General features: G+C 36.6%; 1 long non-coding RNA gene across 1 annotated transcript; it reads right to left on the minus strand.

The window, feature by feature from the left end:
* Positions 1 to 296: 296 nt before the first annotated feature.
* On the minus strand, positions 297 to 10,543 carry LOC130455818 (uncharacterized). Its single transcript, XR_008913978.1, has 3 exons — positions 10,290 to 10,543; positions 6,521 to 6,631; positions 297 to 678 (listed from the first exon to the last, which is right to left on the minus strand). It is a non-coding gene; the product is annotated as an uncharacterized LOC130455818 (long non-coding RNA).
* Between the last annotated feature and the right edge of the window lie 1,687 nt (positions 10,544 to 12,230).

Raw genomic sequence — 12,230 nt, forward strand, 5'->3', positions numbered from 1 at the left:
AGCTTGTTAAGGTCATTTACCTTATCTATTCTGTTGGTCCACCCTTCTGTCTCTTAGCCAGTACTATATTGTTTTGATGACCACTGCTTTATACTACATTTAAAGATCTGGTATTGCTAGGCCCCCATCCTTCACATTTAAAAAATAATATTTCCTTTGATATTCTTGATCTCTTGTTCTTCCAGATGAACTTTTAAATAATTTTTTCTAATTTTATAAAAATGTTTTTTTGGTAATTTGATAGGCATGACACTGAATAAGCAGATAAATAAGAATATTAAAAGGATTGTCATTTTTATTATGTTAGCTCATCCTAGTAGTAGTAGTAGTCTCTCGGTAATCAAGGATGACGATTGTCTTTGTGCATTTTCATCTATGGTGTATAGATGAGTGTGTACAAAGACACTTGTGCATGAAGGAGATTTAAGTGGAAAAGTCAATGCACAGAGACAGTCCCACTCTCTCGGTGTTGGAAGCCTGGGTCCATGGCTTGAAAGGTCCAGTGGCATGAAAAGTCGTTACACCTGGAGACTTCCTCAGCTGCATTGGATGGCTGTGTTGTCTTTTGTGCTCCAACACGCCCTAAGCACTCCACAGTGCTTTGCTGCGTTGCCATCTCAGCTGTTGAGCCTTCTTATTGGTTTCTTCCATCTGTTCAGCCGAAGCAGTCTTCACATGCTGAGTGAGCAAAGTGTAAAGATTAAAATTTAGGGGAGACTGAGGCAGGTATAAATTAGTTTCTCTCTGCAAGGAGTATTATATTTTTAGAGGTTTATTAAAGGTTAAAGATTAAAGAATATACAAGTAAGAAAAAACACGTGCCTAGGCCAGAGGCCTAGACAAGATAACCTCACATCATGGAAGAGATGCCTCTGCTCCAAAACAGAAGTCCAAAAAGAGAGCCCCAAAGCCTTTGCAATCAGCTTAAATCCCTTCTTGATCTTGGCCCACCTCAGAATTCTGTGATATTACAAAGCATTTTGGGGGAAGTGGAGCAAGGGCTTGTGGGGATTGGGTTCACCAGGGGTCTGCGACCTGATGGCTACTCTCACAAGGTCGAAGCCGTTGCCTGGGGTGTGGCTGCTGCTGCATGCTAGCAGCTACTAGGAGCCACAAGTGAGAGCTGAGTGTCAGTTGGGGGTCAGAGGCTGGAGAGCTGCCCTAGAAGGGCACGACAAGCCCTCCATACCAGAGATACTACCCCTCCCTGAACACCCCATACACCTCGTCCTATCCATAAGCAATGATCTAGTTTTAGTTGAGTGAAAAGTGTTTTGTAATTGTGTTCATATAATTCTTGTGTTTGTCCTGGTAAATAAATTTCTAAATATTTTATATTGTCTAGAGTGATTTTAAATGACGTTTCTCTTTCTAACTTCTGCTGCTGAGTTTTGTTGGAAATATATGGAAATGCTGTTTCTTTATGTAGGTTTATCTTGTACCCTGAAACTTTAATAAAGTTGTTAATTATTTCCACCAGTCTTTTTGTTGATTTTCTAGGATTCTTTAAGTATAACATCATATAATTTGCTAAGAGTGATAGTTTAGTTTTCTCATTGCCTACTTTAACCCTTCCATTTCTTTTTATTCTCTAATTGCTACTGCTAGTGTTTCTAGTACAATATTAAATAATAGAGGTGACAATGGGCATCCAAGCTTTACTTCTGATGTTATTGGGAAGGCTTCTAAGTCATCCCCATTGCAGATGATATTAGCTGATGGTTTTAAATATATGCTGTTTATTATTTTGAGGAAGGGCCCTTCTATTCCTCTACTTTCTAGTGTTTTCAATAGGAATGGATGTTGTGTTTTGTCAAAGACTTTTTCTGCAGCTATTGAGATAATCATGTGATCTCTATTGGTTTGCTTATTGATATGGTGAATTATGTGGATTTTTTTCCTAATATTAAACCATCCTTACATTCCTGGTATAAATTCCTGGTATAAATCCTGGTATATTCCTGGTATAAATCCCACCTGGTCATAGTGGATAATTCTTGTGATAACTTGCTGTAGTCTTTTTGCTAATATTTTATTTAAGATTTTTACATTTATATTCATTAAGGATATTGGCCTGTAGTTTTCTTTCTCTGTTTTTGGTTTGCCTGGCTTTTGAATCAATACCATATTTGCATCATTTGTGTCAAAAGAATTTGGTAAAACTTCTTTGCTAATTTTGTCAAATATATTGGGATTAGTTGTTCTTTAAATATTTGATAGAATTAATTTGTAAATCCATCTGGCCCTGGGGATTTTTTCTGAGGAAGTTCCTTGATAGCTTGTTCATTTCCTTTTTCTGAGATGGGATTATTTAAGTATTCTGTTTCCTCTTTTGTTAATCTAGGCAATTTGTATTTTTGCAAATATTCACCCATTTCACCTAGATTGACATATTTATTGCCATATAATTGGGCAAAATAGTTCCTAATAATTGTCTTAATTTCCTCTTCATTAGAGGTGAGAGCACCCTTTTCAGCTTTGATACTGTTAATTTGATTCTCTTCTTTTTTTTATTAGATTAAACAGTACTTTGTCTATTTTATTTGTTTTTTTTTTTAACATATCACACCCTAGTCTTATTTATTAGTTCAATAGTTCTTTTACTTTCAATTTTATTAGTTTATCCTTTAATTTTTAGGATTGCCAATCTAGTTTTTGACTGGGGATTTTTAATTTGTTCTTTTTCTAAATTTTAAAGTGACAAACCCAGTTTATTTATTTCTCCCCTCTCAATCTTGTTGCTATAGACACTCAGAAATACAAGTTTTCCCCTGAGAACTGCTTTGTCTGTATTCCATGTTTTGGTATGATGTCTCCTTATTGCCATTCTATTTAATGAAGCCCTCAATTGTTTCTATGATTTCTTTTTTGACCCACCAGTTTTGAAGAATTGAATTATTTAGTTTCCAATTAATTTTAAATTTGCCTTTCCATGGACCCTTGTTAAGTATAATTTTTATTACGTGATCTAAGAAAGTTGTATTTATTATTTTTGCTTTTCTGCATTTGTTTGCAATATTTATATGCCCTGGTACTTTGTCAGTCTTTGTATATGTACCATGTACTACTGAAAACTAGATTTATTCCTTTTCATTTCTATTCAATTTTCTCTAGATATCTATTAATTCTAATTTCTCTAGCATTTTATTCACTTTCTGTACTTCCTTATTATTTATTTTTCAGTTTGATTTATCTAGTTCTGGAAGGTGGAGGTCAGAATTTCTTTAATTGAACATTTCTTTAATTATTATTATTGGACTGTTTTTTCCCCCTATGGTTCTTGAGAACCTGGATTTTCTCATCTGCCTCTTCCTCTCTTTTGACCATTAATTAGGAAATAGATCTACAGGCTATTATTATGCACTTTCTGTTTCATTAAACTTGCTGTTGTCTTGCACAATATTCCATCTCTTGCTTCTCTGCCTTTTCATAAATGATCCTCCATATTAGGAATTTACCCTACTGTCACCTCCATATCTCAGAATCCCTAACTTTCTATAAAACATAGGATAAGTTTCTCCTTCTTTACAAGGTCTATCCTTATCCCTTCAGTTGGTTCTTTTTCTTTCTTCAAATTATTTTGTATTCTTTATCTACTTTGTATTTACTTATCTGGCCATCTTCTTACATCCCTCCTCACCCCCAGTAGAATGTCACCTCTTTAAGTATAAGGATTGTTTTTCTAGCTCATCACTAGACATTTATTTGTTGAATCAAATTTATTTTCATGGCTTTTTCCAGCACTAGCTATCTGCTTGAAGGTAGGAGTAGAGAATATGGAATTTTGGAATCATCTATGATCACTGTGGGCATGGTGGATAGTGAAAGGGAGAAGGTCCACAAAGGCATCATTGAAGTGGTTTGCTAGAGTGTCCATCCTGGTTCAGAAGGAAAAATTAGGGCAGAAGTGTGCTGTTTGATTGGCAGAACATGAAAGCCTTAAGGGCTTAGAAGTCATGAAGGTAATGAGCAGTTTCAGTAGGTGCAAAGGAGTGGGAGAGATGTCAGTTAAGGATATCAGATGAGGTAATAAAGGTGACACAATTTTAAGTAGTGATGAAATCCAGTTTCATCTGCGGGTGAATGAAGCAGAGATGAGCTTCATCTCTACTTCATGCCATTGACAATGTATGGTTGGAAAATCTTGAACCCCAGGACCATGTTCCCCAGAATTCCTTTTTTATTTCCCAGCATCCTTTTCCCTTCGTTTACATGTGTCTTTACCTTATTGTTATATAGCTTTCTGGGACTCCTCCCTCTTTCTTCTGCTTCCTGGAGACCATGGCTTAAGTTAGTTAGCTCCCTTTTGACTCTAGTTTTTATTTTAATAAATTTTATAAATATAATACTTGAGTTATTGTATATTAATTTTAACTTTCACAAGATGAATATTAAAATTATCGAAGATGTTATTGTAGAATTGACTGGTGGAGAAGCTGTGTCTCACTCTCCCAAAAGGCAGACATGAATAAGAAAACCTTTCTTGAGACTTTGACTAAAGTCCTAGGTCCTGGGGAGGACACATGAAACAAAGGTCAGGGAGAAGAGGTAGATCACCCTTTTTTAATAGCCAATAATATGATGACAGTGATAGGATCATAAGGGACCTTATAGGCTACCTAGGCCAACCCCTTCAATTTTCTGATGAAGAAACTGAGACCTAGGATGATTCAGTGATTTGTCCAAAATCTCATGATGTCAGATGCAGAATTTGAACTTGGGATCCAGATCTGGACCAGATCTCTTTCTACTTTACTATATGCTTATTTACACTAAACCACAGTGAAAAAGTGTCCAAAGTGAGCAGCGATTAGTGAATCTGTATACTTCTTAAGAGAGAAGCAATGGTAAAAGAATCCTCAGGCCGAGGGTCCTCGGGAATAGGGCCAGCATTTGGTGGATACAGTAAAGAACCAAAAGTCAGAAGGACAATTGAGGGAAGTATTTGCATTATATATGTCTAAAAAGATGAAATAATGAGACTCAAAATCCCACCCTCAAACTTAAGGATGATATGCAGATATTATATATGAACTTCTGGCACAAGGATTTTGAGATAAATTCAGTTTAAAATTTTATTTATTGGGGACCGATGTATGAAATAGTTAAACTGCTATTTTGTTAGTGATAAAACAAAAAAGATACATGTGACAATGAGTTTAGGCAATAGTCTAAAAAGATACATTGTCTTTTGTGGCTATAAGCAGTTGACAGGCAGCTGGCTACATCTCCTGTTGCCAAGAATTAGGGACTGGAGTTCTTTCTCTCTCTTCCTTGGGATAGCTTCCCCTGATCATCTGTATCTCTCCTTATAGTAAACCAGTTGTCTTGAGTATAATGAAAAACAACTTTACTAAGAGCAATGAGGATAATACAGAAAGAGTATTGGCAAATGTTAATAGAATAGACAGCCTGGATTTATAATTACTTATTGATTCCCTTTCTTTGTTTCAATCTCTTTATCATTACTTCCTGAAAATAGCCTGTTCTCAGTCTTGAACCCATGCCTAGTTACCCAAAATATTCTCTTGGTCTAAATCTACCTATTTTATCTTCCTGAGTTTTAATACAAGTACTTTCTAGTTCAGATTTTCATTTCCTCAAACTAAAATTCTCTTCTTTTTTCTTCCATTTTCAGTTTTGATTTCTAGCCCTGGATACTTAACTCTTCTCAAAAGCTGGGAGGCAGATTCCCATTGTTCTCCATGTTAAGAAAGCCATTCTTCAAAGAGAAGACAAAGAGATGACAAAGAGATTTTTTTATCAGAATCAAAATCAGCTGCTAATCATGTCCAACCCATTTATAGACAATGCAGTGCGATTTCAAAATTGCAAGGCCAGTTTTGGTTTGTTTCTAAAAAGCTATTATATCACAGGATTAAGAAATAGCTGTTCTTCCCTACCCCCCCCTCCATTTAGATGAGATTTACCCTGGAGCTGTCTTTTTAAAAAATATCTACCAAAGATGGAATAATTCCGTGTTTAGGGCAATAGTATATCACCATTTAAAAAATATCATTTCTAAAGCAATAGGGTTTTGCTGCTGGCATAACAAAAGATGGCATACTGTCGAGGTAGGTGGAGACCAATGACCTTGCCTCCTTAGTGTGACAGATTGTGTAGGTGGTGTTAGGTATATAATTAATGGTGCTGACAGAGCTACTCAGCTGACTCATTCCTCAGCTTTCTGCAATCTGCAAAAGAGAGCAATGGGCTCACGTAGATGATGGATATACAAGTAGAAAACTAGATGAAAAAAAAGACAATAGGATGGATGGATGGGTGGGTGGATGGATGGATAGAGAAAACATTTATTAAACACTACGTATTAGGTTCTGATCTAACCCCAACTCAGGGGTTAACCACAAGCAAGACCATTCCTCCTCTCAAAGAAAACCATGTAAAGGAGAACTGAAAGGGTGGGGTAGTATTGGCCAGCTGGAAATGGTCTGGAAATGGTGGCCAGGAAGTAGTAAGCAGATGAGAGTGTTGGCCTGGGCAAGATTAGGTAAAAACGTACCTGCCAGGAATTCTTTTAAGGTTCTGGTTTGTGGGAGGAGGAGGCAGAGATGTAGATGATGACTGCAGTGAAGGCACATAGTGAACCGGAATGTGATAAAGAAGTCTGGTCCTGGGCAAGAGAAGGCAAATGCTGATTTATCAGAACTGGCATTCCAGAAAGTCTAAGGTTCTGGTGGGAGGGCAATTAGTAGATGGCTTTGGTTTTAGTGGCACAGTTTGAAATGGAGATCATGTTTAATTCATTAACCAGTTAGGGTGAATTACATATACGTATATATTAAATAGATGTAAAAAATATACATATGTACCACCACCAGGTGGCAGTGGTCATGGGCCACACAATGGCTACTATCATAGGAAAAGGCATATTGCCTTTCTCAGTGGCTTTACTTACCTCATCAGCCTGTCTATGGAAGAATGTCCGGCTTTCTTTGCCATTTGGTATCTCCCAAGACAATAGTCAATTGATTTTGGGTTCTAGGTAAATCCATGACTTGGATTATGCCCCAAATTGCACCTATTCAAATCAATAATCGTTTGGAACTGTATCAACCATTAAGATGCCAAAAAAAGGTGTGTGTGTGTGTGTGGGGGGGGGCTGGCTATATCATGGCATGCTTCTGCCATTTCATATATATATGTGTGTGGACAGTAATATTCATTTCATTGGTAAACTATTTGACACTTGTTTATGTCATGGGTGACTAGGCTCACATTCTCCAAACTCCCATTATGTCATATTATATTTTTAGAGGTTCTGATGTCATATAATAATCTAGGCATTAGGCATACAAAGATACAGTGCTGTCTTCAAGGAATTTGCCTTCCGTAGGTAAAGACAACTTATTTGTGTGTCTACACACACACACACACACACACACACACACACACATATGCAGAATATATACAAAGTAAATACAAGGGATTTTTTGGGAAGATACTACCAGTTGAAGGGAATCAGGAAAGGGCTTGTGGGGGATATCACGTCAATAACCATTTATTAAGTACTTACTATGTTCCAGACACTGTGCTAAATGCTGGGAATATAAATGCAAGCAGAAAGAAAGAAAATATCTCAAGGATCTTACATTCTATTGGGTGAAGATGACATTAAAGGAAGCCAGAAGGGAAGAAAGGATGAAGATACTTGATGCAGGAACAATGTAGAAAAAATGGAGAGGAAGCTTGGAGGGGAATGAAAATTGGGTGGCTTAGACATTCTTGTTAAAATGAAGATTCTAGGACAAATCAGACAATCACAGGGAGAAGTCAGAGGGGGAAGGCAAAGGTGTTTTGGTAAATGTTTAACAAAAATAGATCTCAGAAAAAAATGTATGTATGACACAATTTAAAAACTTAAACTACCTCCACAGAGGCAGGGCTTGGAATGAAGAAGACCTGAGTTCAAATCCTTCCTGATATAGTGTGTAGTCCTGGGCAAGTCACTTAACTTCTGTTTACCTATGTTTCTCAAAGTTTAAAATGGGGATTAGTAATAGGACTTCTGGGTTGTTTTGAGGGTCAAATGAAATAATATTTAGTACTTATTCAGTACCTGACTCATAGTAGGTGCTGTATAAATGCTTCTTATTAACGTTTTCTTCATCACTTCTTTAAGTCCAGTGAACAAAACAATAAATCAAGTCCTGATGTAGCATTTACAAAAATTAACTACTGACCAGGATGATCTGACTCCATCATGCCAATAGGTGGAAATTACTTTTAATGGGTGAAGTCTATGGATGAGAGAGTTACATACTGCATTGCAAGGACTTAGTTTGCAGGAAAACATCATGTAGGAAAAGAATGGAATTTTGATGTCAATGGGAGGTGGGGCTAGAACCTCTAGCCAAGAAAAGGAGATCAGCAGTCGAGGAGAGGGTTCTTGTCTCTTTTTAACTAGAAGGGAGAGGAGCATCTTGCTGAGCTCGGCCTGTTGTGATCCTTCATCTATCTGAACACAATCAGATTAGCCATCTTTCCTCAGTGGTGGATAGAGACCTTTTCCCTTTGGGGAAGATAAGAGACTATCCACCCAAGAAGATTTTTAATTGACCTCGTCAATAACTGTATATCCCTCTATATCAGGAAAATACAACAGCCTGACTCCACAATCTTACCAGGGACTCAGGTCCCCAGACCTGAGTCTTCAACCTCTGAGGGGAATTTAGGTTAAAATAAAAATTAAGGATTTCCTAATTTTCCCTCTACCCTAAACCTACCATTCCTAAATACCCCCCCAAATAAATAAAAAAAAAATAGATCTTATTAATCCAGAAGAAACTGAACATCTTATTCATCTAATGTACTAAGGGGATCGGGATAATATCTATCAAGGGAAGAAATCAGAAACCAGAGACTGAAGGGGATTTCTTCCTTACCTCTCAGCTCTGGATTTTGATCAAATCTCTCACCTTCCCTTGTGTATTTCTACCCAAGAGAGGATGTAGTGTTTCTTTTTATCTGTCCCCTCTCTCTCTTAGACCTTTCAAGCTTTGGTTCCTGACCCCCTGCTAGTACAAGTCCAGGGTTTTTGTGATCTTTCACACAGAGGTTTTCAGAGAAGAGAACATCTAGGAGGAGAGTTAGGAGTACAGCTTGGAGTGGAATGAAAACCAATCTTAGTGGTATTTTATCTGAGATCTAGAGGAAACCATGGATCCTAAGAGATAACAGTAAATGGCAACTCGAGTGTCTATGGGAACGACATGCTTGTGTCATGTAATGGCATGTCAATGTCACACAATGACATGCCTATGTCATGTGAACAAGAAGTATACCTGTTTGTCTTGAGTTTCTTTGCATGAAGGGGAACTACTACTTCTGGTGTGAGGGCTTGCCCAACCCATTCCAGTGATGCTTATCTACTTTTGGTGTCTCTCTTTCATTCAACTCTCATCTGGTCCTCCAAAGAAGCTATAACATACACAGTGGCCATATCTCAACTTCTCTCATTCTTCGAGTTTGGAGTGGTACAATTTCTTATTGAAACGCCTTACAAAAAATTGGACTGCTCAATTAATCTTAAGGTCTGCAATGTCATTTTTCCAAATTAAACCATATTTATTCCCTTCTCTTGTATGCTTGCTCCTCATCTTTTAGAATCTGGAGAGAACTAAAAATAGAATTGTACTTTCTAATTCTTAACAACATTTAACATACATTTTAAACATTAGTGGGTAACACTTTAAATTGATGACATTTAAGGCCACTATAGAGAAACTTCAATCTAAGTTTATCTTAGAGAGATACAATATGGGCAAAGTCCTGAAGTTAAGTTCTCAAATTTTCTATAATCAAAAGCTTTTAACAAACCATTACCATGAAGAATCTTAGATAATAGTGTTTCATATTTTGGGAAACTTTTCTCCATTTGCTCTTATTAAATCAATTTGTAGTTTTTATTATAATAGTTTCCATAGTTTTACCCAACCTTCCCACTTAGAACTTCCTTAAAAAATTTCTTTAAATTTTCTAATCAAATCCTATTTATCTTTTGACTGTTCCAGATAGTTTCCCAGACTGAAATCGAACATAATTTAGAAGTCTTAATTTGAGGATTCATTTTAACCTAGTTTTACAATCTCTAATGCTCAAGATCAATTCTTAATTAAAGTTTTAGTTATTCAAACTGTTTCTTTCTCTCTGCTATTTTTAGCTCCCATTACCTGTACATTGACTATGGACTTTTTTTTTTAACCCAAACTTTGATCAAAGAGCCAGGAACTCAGAAAGAGATGAGTTCGGATATCCTAGAGTTTGCTTACCCAGGCTGTTTTGCCAAATTGAATTTGAACTGCAACATGAGGGATCCTTGTTGGTACCAACCATTGGAGTAAATCAGCAGCTGACTGGGTAGGAACTTCATATCTCAGTGTCAACCTAAAGTAAACAAAAATCTACCAAATAAAGGTCCTTTAATAAGGGTGAGAAGAATATAATGTGGGTCCATCACAATACTGGTATATCATCTGAGGCAGGAGGAATGGTTTTTAAAATATATGTAGAAGGCACAGAGTTGAGAAGGGGTTTCATAATAAACAAAGGTCCTGAGACTCAGAAAGGCAGATCAAAAGAGTGAAATAATAAATAAATTAGGTGAACATAGAATAGTATACTTGCCAGATCTGTGGGAAAGGAAGGAATTTAAGACCAAGCAAGGGATAGAGAATATTGCAAAATGTGAAATGAATGACTCTGATTATATCAAATTTAAAAGCTTTTGTACAAACAAAACCAATGCAACCAAAATTAAAAGGAAAGCAAGAAACTGGGAAAACATTTTTTTAACAATACTCTCTGACAAAGGTTTAATTTCCCAAATATATGAGGAACTAAGTCAAATTTATGAAAAATCAAGCCATTCCCCAATCGACAAATGATTAAGGGACATGAATAGGCAGTTTTTATGTGATGAAATTAAAACTATCAATAAGCACATGAAAAAGTGTTCTAAATCCCTCCTGATTAGAGAAATGCAAATTAAAACAACTCTGAGGTACCACCTTACACCTAGCAGACTGGCCAATATGGTAGCAAAGGAAGGTGATAAATGTTGGAGGAAATGTATCAAAATTGGGACACTAATACACTGCTGGTGGAGTTGTGAATTGGTCCAACAATTCTGGAGGGCAATTTGGAACTATGTGCAAAGGGTTTTAAAAGAATGCCTAACCTTTGACTCAGCTATACCACTACTGGGTTTGTACCCCAAAGAGATAATGAGGAAAAAAAAAACTTGTACAAAAATATTTATAGACTTGTTCTTTGTGGTAGCAAAAAATTGGAAAATGAGGGGATGTCCATTGATTGGAGAATGGCTGAACAAATTGTGGTTTCTGATGGTGATGAAGTACTATTGTGCCCAAAGGAATAATGAACTGGAGGAATTCCATGTGAACTGGAATGACCTCCAGGAATTGATGCAGATCGAAAGGAGCAGAACCAGGAGAACATTGTATACAGAGACTGATATATTATGACACAATCAAGTGTAATGGACTTTTCTACTACAGCAATGCAATCACCAAAGACAATCCAGAGGAATTTAGGAGAAAGAATGCTGTGGAATCCAGAGAATGAACTGTGGAAATGGAAATGCATTAGAAAAATATGTGATCGATCATGTAATGTGACAGTGATATGATTGGGGTTTTGATGTTAAAGGATTGTGCTACTGCAGATACAATTAACACAGAAATAGGTTTTGAACAATAATACATGCATAACCCAGTGGAACTGCTTGTCAGATGTGGGAGGGGGAGGAAAGAAGAGTGGGGGCATCATGAATCATGTAACTATGGAAAAATATTCTAAATTAAAAAAATAACATTGATAAAGAGAATACTCAGAGGAGGGTAATTAGGAGAGTAAGGTCTTAAAGTTCATTACCTATGATGATTGGATCAAAGTACTGGAGGCATTTAGCTCAGAGACTAGAAGATGTAGAGGGAATATTATGTTCAAGGGTTTGAATGACTCTCAAGAAGGAACAAAGAAGAAAAGAACTTACTCTTCTTGGTATCAAAGTTCAGAGCTAGGAATAATGGGTAAAAGTTGCAAACAGACAGATTTAGGCTTACTATTTTTAGAATTCCTAATAAAGAAGTTACCCAAATGTGAAAAAAAAAAGGTAGATCAGAGGCAGGGGGAGGTGGAAGGACAGCTGTGAGAGAACTTTCACAAGCCCCCACTTCCCTTTGATTTCT

Source organism: Monodelphis domestica, chromosome 8, assembly GCF_027887165.1.
Source record: "Monodelphis domestica isolate mMonDom1 chromosome 8, mMonDom1.pri, whole genome shotgun sequence".
Taxonomy (NCBI): Eukaryota; Metazoa; Chordata; class Mammalia; order Didelphimorphia; family Didelphidae; genus Monodelphis; species Monodelphis domestica.